Source organism: Populus trichocarpa, chromosome 3 (assembly GCF_000002775.5).
Source record: "Populus trichocarpa isolate Nisqually-1 chromosome 3, P.trichocarpa_v4.1, whole genome shotgun sequence".
NCBI classification, from domain to species: domain Eukaryota; kingdom Viridiplantae; phylum Streptophyta; class Magnoliopsida; order Malpighiales; family Salicaceae; genus Populus; species Populus trichocarpa.
In genome coordinates this window covers 8,001,206-8,016,257 of record NC_037287.2, presented here as the reverse complement: position 1 = coordinate 8,016,257, position 15,052 = coordinate 8,001,206, and the positions used below count along the sequence as shown (strand labels likewise).

The 15,052-nt window shown below is 30.4% G+C and overlaps 1 protein-coding gene across 14 annotated transcripts in view; it reads right to left on the bottom strand.

Moving 5' to 3' along the window:
* LOC18110418 (uncharacterized) overlaps positions 1–15,052 on the bottom strand; it is a 99,819-nt gene that overhangs the window by 25,224 nt on the left and 59,543 nt on the right. The window lies entirely within an intron of this gene.

Genomic DNA, 15,052 nt, shown 5'->3' with positions numbered 1-15,052 from the left:
AGAGAGAGAAAGGTCAACTCGGGGGCTTGGCCTTGCATATTTGGTTGGTTGACTCAAGTTTTTTTTGTTTTTTTTTTTTATTTTTTTAATTTCATCTTTCAACATTATATTGATTGCGAATTAAGTTTCATAGTTTGTTTTAGTTTATTTTCTATAAAGTTACCTCGGTCTTATGATTCGAGTTGCGGGTTAATGAGTTAACCGGGGTTAAATGGAGTCTTTTTTGGGTCCTATTTTTAATTGAATATTTTTTTTAATCTCATCATTCAACATTAAGTTGAATATGAATTGAACTTCATAATTTGTTTTGATTTACTTTCATGTGGTTATCATAGTCTCATGACTTAGATCGTGACTTTAGCATGTTAGCACAGGTTGGCCCGGGTCAATCTAATATATTATCATCACGAAGTTGTTTTTAAGAAAAATGTGCATGATTTTTTTTCAAATTAAATAATATTTTTATTTGTCGTTCTGGTTGTTTTTTGACTTGTCAAAGTGACAAGAGTCATATCAGGTCAACCTCTACACAATTAATTTTTTTTTATACTAGAAAACAAGTTAGTAATGTCTGAATATTTTTTTTATATTAAAAAAAATTGATTCAACCAACAATATAGGGCAAACCAATGATCTAGTATTTTCTAAATAAGATTTGAGATTTTTATGGTTATAAATGCAAAGAATTCATAATTATATATGGAACTAATATGTATAATATTTTAAGAAAATATGCATGAATATTCAATGAGAATAAAATATATTTTTTATTTTTTATTGTTAATTTTTATTATTTTCTTGAATTAATTATTCTTTTATTTTTATTGCGGTCACAAAAAAAAATCAAGATTTTGTTTTAGTATTTCTTTGTTAAAAATTGATTCACCTATCAGTATAAGTTTTTATATAAAAAACTAGATTTTTAATAAAACAATATTTTTCATTAAAATAAATTTTGATAAATGAATGAAAAAAATAAATTTTTAGCTTAAAATCAAATACATCCTTTTCTTCTAAATTTAAATAATTTGAATTCTTAGGAATTCTCATTTTAATGTCTTTACTATTGATAAAACATTCATGAATTTATCAAATAAATAAAAAGATAATTTCAGCTCAAAAAATGCATTCTTATTCTAGAATTGAAATTACTAAAATGATTTTTAGTATTTTTTTAAACACCACAAAATAAAATAGAAATTAATATTGAAGAAAGAAAACTAGATGGGTTCCATTTGTGATATAAAGCACGTGTGCCGCAAAGGATGTAGACGTACATGCTTGACCGATGTTGATAGAAAATATCATTCGAGGAGAACAGTGCCGCGTGCTGACACGGGGGGGTGGGGGGGGTGTGGCGGGGCGGCGTGGCGTGGGCGGGCGCAATTAATTCCACGTGATTTTCTTTACAATGCAATTTCTTTTTTTAAATGTTTGTGAGTTTAGTAATAGTTTTTTTATTTTTTTTTAATTTTTATAAAATTATTTTTAATATTCTCTAATTTCTTTGTCTTTTGAGGGTCTGGGTCTGTTCTCGAAGCAATTAAATTAACATGATAATATTTGATATAAGTCGCATGAAAATTAAATAAAAAAAACAAAAAATAAAATACATGGTCATAATTAATGAGATAATGTATGCTGAAATTTATGAATTTAATTTCATGATGTGTTCTTGCACTAAAATTAATCTAGTTTTTAAGCAATGCGTTATGATTATATGCTTCTGGATTCGATTATTCTAGCAAACATTAAATTCACTTTTACCAAAGTCCAAGCTTCTCTCTCTCTCTCTCTCAATTAGGTTAGCTTGCTCCAAACAAGATGTCACAATTATTAAAATAAAAGGATTAATTAATGTATAGATATATTTTTTTAAAAAAAAACAAGGAAATTGCTAAAACATCCTGACCTAAGGCAGGAAATCACTGGTTCCCTCGGTCTCATCATAAATGGCCCCTTTTGAATTTTTTATTTTAGAAAAAATTTAAAATGTTTTAATATTGAAACGGTGATTTATTATATTGATTTAGATTTTGTGGCTTAATTTATTAAATTTGTAATTCAGACCATTGATTCTATTAAGTTCTAAATACTTTGATTTTTTAAAAATAATTTTTATTTAATAATATAATAACAGAAATACAAAATATAAACAAATACTTTTTTAGTCATGTTCAAGATAAGCTAAGGACGTGGCTTGAAAAAAACTCTATGTTGAAGGCCACTATGAGGGTGCTCGGCGTAATATTTTGTTTATAAACAAATTATTCACAGAAGATGTACACTGCAATTCTGAATTAAGGATAAAATAATCAAAATGAATAATTTAATTAAATTTCATATATAGGTGTTCCAAACAGCATAATTGAATTTAATTGTGTGATTTAATATTTTATTCCAAACATATGAATGGTAAGGAATTATCAATTGAATTTAATCACATGTAAAATTAAATTAAATTAATATTTTTTATTCCAAACATAAAAATTATAACAAATTATAAATTTATCAGTAAAGTTTTAGCATTATTAATATATATTAAACCATTTAAAAACCCATTATTTCATTCACATGTGCCGCATTTTATATATTTTTTTAATTAACGTAGGCGTTCGAGCCAGCTTGCGCGTACCTCGACTAATCCCACGAACCCTGAAGTTAACGACCATGTAAGCCTCTAATGACCCTGAAATTTGTTAGACTCAAATCAATGACCTCTAAAAAATAAACCTACAACCGGATCAGTTGAAGTACACCCCTCAAAGTTGTGCCGCACTATATACTTGCTCTCCCGTCACCTGTGGATTTTCATTCTTCTTTTTTTTCAATTTTCAAAATATTCCATCTTTAATTTTTATTCGTATTTGTTTCCCTTTTCTTTTTCCATTATTAAAGAAGTAAGAATGAAAACTAGGGATGTGAAATGAGGGTGTGGGAGAAACCTTTTGATTATCTAAACTCGCAACTCGAATTATTGATTTTATTAAGTTTTAAATATTTTATTTTTTAAAAAATATTTTATTTAATAATATAATAATAAAAATACAAATTATAAAGAAATAATCTTTGAGTCATATGTAACATAAGCTAAGGGCGAGACTTGGAAAAAACTTTGAAGGCCACTACGAGGGAGTTGGACGTAATATATTATTTATAAACAAATTACTCACTAGGAAGAGGAGAGATGTACAATTCAATTTTCACTACTAAAAAATGTAGTAATTAGCAACGGAATAGTCCGTTGCAAATAATACTATTTTTAGCAACGGAAAATCCGTTGCTAACAACCAGCAACGGATTTTTCGTTGCAATTTTAGCAACGGATTTTAGCAACGGAAATTTCGTTGCTAATTTTGGGAATCAGCAACGGATTTGCCGTTGCTAATTTTAGCAACGGATTTTAGCAACTGAAATTCCGTTGCTAATTTTGGGAATCAGCAACGGATAATCCGTTGCTGAGTATATTATTTTTATTAAATTAATTTTTATTTGTTTATTAAAATGACTTTTAATTTGTTTAATTAATTATTTATGGATATTTTAAAAGTTGTAGAATATATATAACCAACATAAATTAATATTAAAAATAATTGTATAACTAATAAAAAATGAAATAAAAATAATATTCATATTATAAAAATTTAGTCAAACTTGCATTAATACAATTAAGTCGAAATACAATTAAAAAAAAAAAACAAAAGATACAATCATGGTGCTGGTTGTGAAGACGAACCATGATATTGTGGATCGACACAAGATTGATCAGGATATAGTGATCGAGGTGTAGGTCAATAAAGTGGTTGAGATGGGGGACCCATAGGTGTCATGATCTGGGGAGCCATAGGTGAAGGCATACCTTGGCCAATATTTGATGTCCCACCATGGTATCCAAGATTGTTCACAAGATATTCTTGCATGGAATCCATCTGCCGTTTTATTTCAAGAATAAAATCATCTTTTTTCTTTATCTCCTCTTCTTTATCCTTTATCTCCTGTCGCAATGCTCGATACGATGAACTGGGATATGATGACTCCACCGAGTAGGAATGTGATGAAGAACTTGTACTAACTATAGATTTTGGCATACGAGGTGCACCATATACCCTACCCTTTGTAACTCCTCCTGAAGCCACACACCAAGCTGCTTCATCAAATGAAGGATGATTTTCCCGATTAGTTCCATACTTTGAAATCATCTCCATTTTATAATTTTCCTACAAATAAAATACATGCAACAATAAATTCATTTGAATGTTAAATAATACTTAAGTTATATTAAGAAATAATCAAATAAAAATACATACAACCACTTTTTTAGACTTGTTGTCGATGAAGCTACCAGACTGCTTAGTACTCTGATGCAAAGCTGAAAAGACATCATCCCATGGAGGTTCTTTTCCACCAGCTTCCTCTTGCTTTCAAGATTAATAAATATTATAAAAGATAAATATATAAAATTTAATTCATTATCTTAAGCATAATAAAAAAAAATCCCTACCATATTAGCTCGATATGATGCAAATGACACTGTTCCTCCAGAATGAGTGCTTATTTTACCATCTGTTTTGGTTAATCGATTCCTCCTAGCAGATTCAGACCTCCTTTGAAATTCAGGGGTGGACCAAACATCTTTGATCATTTGATTCTAGTCATCATTGTTTATCTAAGCAGGACCTTTATCAAGGCAATCTATAATATTTGTAGTGTTTTCTTTTGACATGGCTTTCTTGCGAGCTCGTGTCAATTGTTGATTCAAAGCTATCCTAGCCTTATCTTCCCAAATATTACGAACAATCGACTCATCTTCCTCAGGAAAGAAATATTTTTTCTACCAAATAATATATATACCAAGTAAAAAGAGTGCACAAAATTTCAAATTATATAAATAATTAATCATATTGTGTTATCTTGTTCCGAATTTGCAAGATGATGTAATAACTAAAGAAATTAAATGATATTAAAGAGTAAACAAGAAATAAGAACAAATTAGAACACAAATCAGTACTTGCTATTCAGTTAATAATTTATGGTTACAAATAACAAGACAATTACCAGCACACTTCTATAGCTATTCAGTTCATAATTTTCATAATACTATATTAAAGTGATCAAAATTGAAAAGAATATGGCAATTAGTGTTGGTTCTTACCTTAAACTCTTTAAAGAGTTCATCCCTGCACATTGAATCTACTTTTTCCCAAGAGTGCCATGCTCCCTTAAAATTGAACCTCAAAATATCTCCGATTGCACGTCCACACGATGCGTTGTTGAACCTGAAAATATATAATAACAAACTTATAGTAAACAAATAATTTCACAATAATAAGTAATTTTTTTCATACCTGAAAATATAACCTTAATAAGTTAGCTTTTAAAAGTTTAAACTTACTCTGTTGTTCCATACAAACAAAGCTCTTTTTTTCTTGTAATTGGATCTATTGGTGTGTCAAAACCCTTCCTTTTAACATTTTGATCATAATTGTATGGAGAAGATGTTGAACCGTGGTTTGATGGCACACCATCTGGATCCTCATCACATACACCTCTCTCATTACTATCGTCTCCCTCATCTTCATCTCTAATGTTCACATCATCATCATCACCATCAACTCTCCCATAACTCCTATATGAATAAGGTGTCCTCCATAAACAAGTTGGTTATCTCGAGGGAAACCTCCTTGAGTTTGAAGCAAATCTTGGAAGTGAAAGCCCTCACAATATTGATATGCTTCAACCCTCCCATAATCATGTTGAGGAGGATGTGTACTCCTCAAAGTAGGTATATAATACTCATTTGCGTTTTGATACACAGGTTGATGAAATGTGGATCCTTTGTTATTATGCCTTGATGTAGTTTGAAATGATTTGGATGAAGTGGACTTGTCACTCCTTGAAGTGGACCTATCACTCCTAGAATCTAATATGGATCCTCGTCGAGGCATGCTAAAAACCAGAAAAAACATATACATTATCATATGAATATATACAGCATAACAATAAATTAGCTCATAGTTAAACTATCAGGAACAAAAAAGTCACAGATATTTTCCCAAGACTGCCATAACTAGAATGAAAAAAAAACTCTTAAATCTCATTTGTTTTCCAATTCATTACAAACAATATCCAGTTTATGATGTTCAAAATCAGTATGGATTGTCCACTTAATAGCCATAACTTCAAAAAATATTATACTTCAAATAAAATAATTACTGTAACAACAACAAATATATAAATAACATCAAGACCATTTCATTAAGCATTCCTTGCAATAATAAAAATCAGCCATGAAGTTTATATTGTCAAAAGCCAATTAACACAAACAATAATAAAAATCTAAATCTAAATAATTCATTAAGCAGAAATCAAAATTATGAGTATGCTTACCTTAATGTTTGTTCCTATAAATCAAAACATTGAGTAGGAAGAACCCTTTCATTCATGCTCCAGCATCTATCAGCAAGAAGACAAATCACAAAATAAACTATAACATCAGAATCACAATTTAAAGATTGATACTTGAAAGGTTAGAAATGGTTTCAAAGGTCAATGAAAATGATATATGTAATGTCATCCATAACACACACTTCAATAAAATAATAAAGAAAAAACATTGAAAGCCTAAACATTGTCAAATAATATGAAATCATCCATACATATAAAAAAAAATAATCCATTACATATACTACGAAATATAATTAACTTGTGCTACTCATTATTATCATCACTCCTAACCATGTCATCATCATCACACAAAACCATGTTTTCGTCGTCGTCGTCATCACCACCACCATAAGAATCATCCTCGTCACCATCGCCATCACCATCACCATCACCATCATCATCATCTTCTTGTTCTTCTTCTTCTTCATTGTTTCCCCAATTTATGTCAAGTTGAAGCAATTCATGTTGACCGATTTCTTCATAATAAGATGATTCAACAAGTATATTTTGATCATCAAGTGTTTGGGTAGGAAGGACTCGACATGGTTGATAAATCTCATCTGATTGATCAACATCAAATGATCTTACATTATTGGCATCTTCAATAAATTCACCCATGTCAACATTATAACGACTTCTAGCAGTTGTCTTAATAACCATCCACCATTCAGATGATTTATTACCAAGCGGATATGTATAGTAGACTTGTTGACATTGTTGTGCTAACACAAAATCTTCATTTCCGTGTAGTCGAGATGTATGCTTGATTTCAACCAAACCATTCGAACGATGCACTCTAATCCCTCGTTTTGTATCATACCAATTACATTTAAACATAAATAACTTGCACTTACTCCCCAAGTATTTGAGCCGAACAACTTCTTTAAGCATTCCATAATAATCACGTTCATTATCATCATAGCAACTTCCCTTCACACAAACTCCACTATTCATTGTCTTTTTAAAACGCCCATAACTTTGAGTGTGAAATTTAAAACCATTCACATAATACCCATTATAACATTTCACTAAAGTTGAAGGCCCCATAGCAAGTCCAAAGAGTTGATTTCCAATTCCGTTACATTGGTATTCCACCTAGCATAATAGTAAACTTCATAAGAAATAGTGATTTAAAAGAGATTAGTAATATTTTTAAAGTAACTAATTGACATAAAATATAAATACTTATGAATACTTACATTATTTTTTAACCAATTTGGAAAGATCTCTTCGCATAATTTTTCAATTTCAACATCACTCGCATATGGTTGTTGTGACTTTAGCTCTTGACGACATTGCCTAAAATTTTCAAATGTTAAAGTTAATAATAAATTATTATAAATTAAGTACAAAATAATATTTCATACTTACTCTAAATAAGGCTTAAGTTCTTGACGATTGAATATCACATAGTTATGCGCAATTTGCATTTCAGCATGTGACAACTGTCTTCTATAAAATCTTTTCGATAATTTTTTCCCTGGATAGGAAAAAATAAAGAAACATCCATCTACAATGTTAAGGCGACCATCATCATTCCGTGGAACTCGATTCCAAATTGTTTGCACGTCATCACCAAAATAATGAGATGCAAAATTGGTGATTTCATCAATCAAGTATGCTTCACATATGGAACCCTCAACTTTAGCTTTATTGGTCACTTTCTTCTTCAAATAAAACATATACCTATATCATTTCTTAATATTAGTTTATTTTTTAAAATAAAAAGGGAATAAAATTAACATGGTATGAAAACATACCGTTCAAATGGATACATCCATCGATATTGAACTGGTCCACCAACTTTTGCCTCGTAAGGTAGATGTATCGTCAAGTGTTCCATGGAGTCAAAGAAGGATGGAGGAAAAATCCTTTCAAGTTTGCAAATTATTTCAATTATATTCATCTGCATTAACTCTATGTGCTGGGCATTTAAATTTGTTGTACAAATATCTCAAAAAAATACAGACAGTTCAGTTAATGCCTCCCACAGTGGCCTAGGTAAGTAAGGTCGGAAAGCAGTTGGAAGAAGTCTTTGAATGAAGACATGACAATCATGACTCTTCATCCCCGAAACCTTACATTGTGCCTCTTTCACACATCGTGAAATGCTTGAAGCATAACCATCAGGAAATGATAATTCCTTCATCCATGACAAAACTTCTTGTTGTTGTTGTGTAGACAATAAGTGCCTTTAGGTTTGTAAACCCGACCACTCATATCTTGTTGCAAATGCAAATTTGGCTTCTTACAATACAATTAATATCCAACCTAGCCTTTAAATTGTCCTTGCTTCTAGTAGGACAATCCATTACTGTATAAAAAATATTGTCAAAGACATTTTTCTCAATATGCATGACATCAAGATTATGACGAATCAAATTTGTATGCCAATATGGAAGCTCCCAGAAAATGCTCTTCTTCACCCAATTGTGTTTAACACCAAAGCCAGAAATTTTATCATTACATGATGAACTTCCATTATGTCCCTCAGTATACTTGGACACTTCGTTTAACATTTCCAAACCAGATGGACGAGGTAAAGGAGGGAGCCTTTCAATTACTCCTTTCAAAAACTTATCAGATTGACATCTATATGGGTGGTTCATGGGTAGGAATCGTCGATGACAATAAAAAAATATAGTTTTCCCTCCATTTTTTAATCTAAAAGCCTTGCTATGCTCCATACAATAAGGACAAGACAGATTTCCATGAGTACTCCACCCCGATAACATGCCATATGCTGGAAAGTCACTAATGGTCCACATTAAAGCTGCCCTTAATTGGAAATTTTCCTTTCTGTATACATCATATGTTTCAACACCAACAGACCACAAATTCTTTAACTCATCAATAAAAGGTCTTAGGAAAACATCAAGCTTTTTCCCCGGATTCTTTGGCCCAAGAATCATCATTGTCAAAAACATGAATGGTCTAGTCATGCACTTCCACGGAGGCAAATTATAAACAGTAACAATTACTGGCCAACAAGAGTATGTATTCGAAGACATGTCAAATGGACAAAACCCATCAGTGCATAACCCTAACCGAACATTTCTCGGATATGATGCAAAGCTTAAGTGGACATGATTAAACTCCTTCCATGCCTCCCCATCAGATGGGTGCACCATAACCCCATTATCTGACGTATGAAAATGATGCCATGTCATATCTTTGGCATGATATGGAGACATGAACAGTCTCTGAAGCCTTGGTGTCAAGGGAAAGTATCGGAGTTGCTTCACTGCCTTATTGGAACCTTTACTAGTTGGATTTCTAGGTTTGTATCGTGAACTTCCACAAAAATCACAATTTATTTTCATAGCATCTACTCCATAGTATAGCATACAGTAATTAGGACACACATCATATTTCTCATAACCAAGTCCAAGTGGCCTCATAAATTTCTTGGCATCATAAAAATTGGATACCAAATTTTCATCATTAGGCATGCAACTTTTTGTAAAATCAATAAACTTGTTGAAGGCAGTCTGAGTCAAATTTAAAGTTGACTTCATATTAAGCAATTGTACACAAGCAGATAATTTGGATTGCTTGGTACACCCATCCCACAAAGGCTCCTCCGCAGCTTTCAAAAGCTGAAAAAATTTAGTTGCCTCCGGATTTGGAAGTTCCTCTGCTACCTCAGGACTAGACACATTATCATTATAATATGCATCACCAACCCCCATTGCATCCATGACCAGATTCCTATATGGATTTTCTAGACAAACATCATTCACAACATGACTAATTTCAACCGATGAAGGTCCAGCCAATATTGGTTGTGCGACATAAGGCTCCCCATGTATAGTCCAATTTTTATAACAAGGTAAAAAACCTTTTGTCAATAGATGTTTACAAACATCATCTTCCTTTAAAAACTTTTGATTTTTGCACCTCACACAAGGACATCTAATTTTCCCCCCAGATATATTTTTATCAATTGAAAAGGCAAAATTGATAAATCTTCTAACACCTGTAATGTATTCAGGATAAAGACGACCATCCATAAGATGACGATACATCCACGATCGATCATTCATGTTAATCTAATTAACATGATAACACCAATAAGTATTTTTATAAATAAACATACTTCTTTAACTACTAGTACTTAAACAATCATTTAAAATAAAATATGTACCACATAGCTATATGTAATTGGTATTTTATAAACATTTTCTTTTAGGGTAAGCTAGAAGATGGACAAGAAATTGCTATGAAGAGGCTGTCAAGGAGTTCTAGACAAGGATTAAATGAGTTCAAAAATTTATTTGAAATATAAGAATTCTAATAGGTTATTAATTGAATCCAAATTTAAACAATATTGTTATTTATCCATTTCCTTTTTAATTATTGGAGTAAACTATTAATTTAATTTAATTTAATTTAATTTCAGATTTTTTTAATATATAAACACTATAATATTATATTTTAATTAGAGAAATATGATTTTAACATGGTGATTTTACTTAATGTCTTGTTTTGTGGGTAAAAAAATGCAGTATTTATTTGAAATATTTTAAGCATTTAAATTGAATTCAATTACATGATTCAAAAATTTATTTGAAATATATGAATTCTAATAGGTTATTAATTGAATCCAAAATTAAACAATATTGTTATTTATCCATTTCCTTTTTAATTATTGGAGTAAACTATTAATTTAATTTAATTTAATTTAATTTGATTTCAGATTTTTTTAATATATAAACATTATAATATTATATTTTAATTAGAGAAATATGATTTTAACATGGTGATTTTACTTAATGGCTTGTTTTGTGGGTAAAAAAATGCAGTATTTATTTGAAATATTTTAAGCATTTAAATTGAATTCAATTACATGATTCAAAAATTTATTTGAAATATATGAATTCTAATAGGTTATTAATTGAATCCAAATTTAAACAATATTGTTATTTATCCATTTCCTTTTTAATTATTGGAGTAAACTATTAATTTAATTTAATTTAATTTCAGATTTTTTTAATATATAAACACTATAATATTATACTTTAATTACAATGGTTTTGCCGCTAAAAAATACAGTTCATAAGTTTCAAAAAGCATTAATTATTATTTGTATGGACAACCCATTAATCAGCCTTAAAAATAATTAAAGTTGGTTTAAACATGAAAGGGCTTTTTTCGAACTACCCACCCAAAGTTCTAAACTGCCTTGTCATTGATTTATATTATCTAACCAAATAATCAAAATGGGATTTGGGCCTCTAAATGCCTTCATGGTTTTGAAATTAAATAAAGAAGACCGAGGCTTATTCTTATTCTTCTTAAGAGGAAAATTACCAAAAACATGAACTTCAGGAAGCAATATGTAAAAGCAGAAATAAAAAGGACAGTACTATGCCCAGAAAAGTTAATTGAATATAATCCCAACATCATGTTCACATAAACCTCCAAAACTAGGATCTACAAGGAAAATAAATTTAATTATGAATAATCTTATCCCAATGAAAAGCAGAGTTCCAATTAATTGAAAAGATTACAATAGGCATGCCCAGCAGACAAATTAAGCATAATTTAATTAAGCAACCACAAAAAAATGGAGCAAAATAGACTTACCTAAGCCCCAATAATCAATGGCCCAAGGTGGACATTTCCTTGTTGCAACCCAATCAGACTTAGCAAACTCTATTGATTTATATTGTGATCCAATAAGCCATTCAAATTGCTGGAAAAATAAAAAACATAAACAGTATGTTAAACCCATCCAGCTATATCAATTGCTAGTCTTTAAAACAAATATAAGTTAAACTATGAAAAACAGAAAGAATATCCAAGTTAAAGTACTATTTAGTTTTTATATTTTCATGGCAATTGTCTTCTCATAACAAGTTTTTTTCTTCTAAGATCTAACCTAAAAATTTTCAACCTTGAACAAGATTACAAAGTTATTTTGAAATTTCAAAATAACTAACATTTAATTTATAACAAGGAACCATGAACAGACCTCACCCACTTAGCAACACTATGAAAGATACGAGAATAAATTTCATCTCAGCATATATGGTTTAGTATTGTTAAAGACCACATCATTTCTTGCTAACCAAATAGACCCTAAATTAGCATCTCACCACACTCTAAGACCTCCACTCCTGAAAGAGCACATCAATAAAGCATAGAACTACCCAAGAAACACCCACCAACATATAATGTTAGAATTTTTTTTTATTTAAAAAAAATGGTTAAAAGAGCATATTTCATAACAGATTTGAAGTGAATATGAAAATTACTTTTCAATATAAATCCTTTAATATGAAATATTATATCTTATGGTTTTCAAAAACATAATGACTAACTTATAAAATCATAAAAAATACATAGACTAAATTATAATTTACTCTAATTATTATCTCTTAAAACCTATAACTTAATAGGAATCTATATGGTTAGGACATAATTTTTCTACAAAACCGAGCCTTTGCATAAAATGAAATTCCAATGAGATGCTTTTAGTTCAAAGAGCAGAACAACAAGGTACAAAAAGCATAGCATAAATAACTTAGCTATAAATAAACCTAGCTAACCAAAAGTCAGATCAATAGAAAATCAGTACAGGACCAAGAATTCACAGCAAGGAACTACTGACTTCCAAGCAACAATCAAAATAAATTTGTAGTTAATTGATATATTATTTAGTCATCTCCAGGTTTCATTTTGGTCTTATAATTTCCATCTAAAAAGAAACTTAATATCAGATTTAATGAAAGAAAATCATTCAATCAATTTTTTTATATACAAACTAGAATTGAATAAGGAAAGGAAAAAAATAGTCATATGCCCTGAAAAGTTAATTGAATATAACCAATATACAAACTGGAATTGAATAAGGAAATAAAAAAAAAAAACAGTCCTATGCCCTGAAAATTTAAATATGCATATTTAAATTTTGATACAAGAGAATCAATACACACCACTTAATCCCATCTTTGGTAGCTATTGCAATATCTTAATTTTGTTTGCTGAAAACAAGAACTCCATCAACCCTCCTGCTCCCATAGCTATGTGGAATAGTCTTGAGAAGTTGGTGTGCTGCCTTGACCTGTGAGAGCATAAATCAGATAAACAGAATTATGAATCTATCACAATAAATACAACTTTGTGAATACAATGTGGTCTGAACAAATGGTACCTGCTTTTAATTTCGAACAAACTGAAATAGTTGAGGTTTCTCCTGCATAACACAGCAAAATAAAAGGTGGATTATTCCAGAAAATGATATGATATTAGAAATATGAATAGGATCGCAAAATTTGAATTTTGTCAAGGAAAAGAAGTGCGTATAAGTTTTGCAACTAAAACTAATAATTGCATATTTTGAAAAAATATCTACACGAATCAGCAACCACCACATCCTAGTAAGTTGGATTGGCTGTGACTAAAAGGCAGCACTAAAACTTTGCAAGCATGCTTAATCAAATCACAGCAAGAAAAAAAGAAACACTTGGACTGCTACAGAAGAAGAAAATGCATCACAGGTTAACCAGTTGCTAGACTCTCTAAATTTTAACAGCATCCATACGCTGCTGTAACACTTAAAAATTATAGAAGTAGAGCATTACAAGGTAAAAAGTTGAAGCAACAGGGTAGCAAGTTATAACAGCATGAAACATCTCAGTGAAAGTGAAGAAATTGAACTGATGCATAATTTCCATCGATCACTCTCTTCTAGACACATGAATTACTAGCATTACTCCAGTAGCCTAAAGCCATTCAATTTATGAACCATAACCCTAAAAATTAAATTGGGGGTTTTGATAAATTTTCAATTAAACATGCATAATTAGGTTATAGATCATGGTAAAAACATTTCATAAACCCTTATATTATCGAATTAATAGCCTAAAACCAATATTCAAAGTATCGAAAAAAAAAATGTTACCTGTGTTCTTGAGTTACAGGTGACCGAGATGGATCTACAGGACAGAAAAAAACCTGACATTGGGAAAGTTAGGTGAAAATTTTTTAGTGTAAGTTAAATTGCAACAAAGAAAAACAAAAACCCTAAATTAATTACCTGAACTATTGAAGAAGAGCGTGAAAAACCCAACCCGTTTACAAGGAGAAGGGGTAAATCAGCATGTTCGATGGTGATAATGATGGGTCTGGTTCGATGTTGCCATGGGTTTGTGTTTTTGGTGGTTTACAGAGAAAGATTGAAACTATTCAGAAGAAGGAGAAGAAGATGAAGAAAAAAAATTAGGGGTGCTGAAGACACGAAGAAGATGAAATGTTTGGGATAAGGGAAAATCAAATCGATGAAGAGAGGGTGATTTTTCTACAGTTATGGATCGATGTTATTAGGGACGAAGGAGACTGGAAGAGTGGAAGATCATTAATTTTCATTTGTTGGTTTTGTTAATTGGTCTCTGTTTGCATTTTGGTGTGGGGGGAGAGTACTGGTGCAGATTTACCAAAGCCAGCAAAAAATAAACGGCTGAGATTTTATCCCAGTAAGTGTAATCAACGATGTTCGTAATTTTGGTTTTATATTAAAATTTAAATAATTATTTTTTCAATTAGCAACGGAAAATCCGTTGCTAAATTCAACGTAAATTTTCAACGGATTTTCCATTGCTAA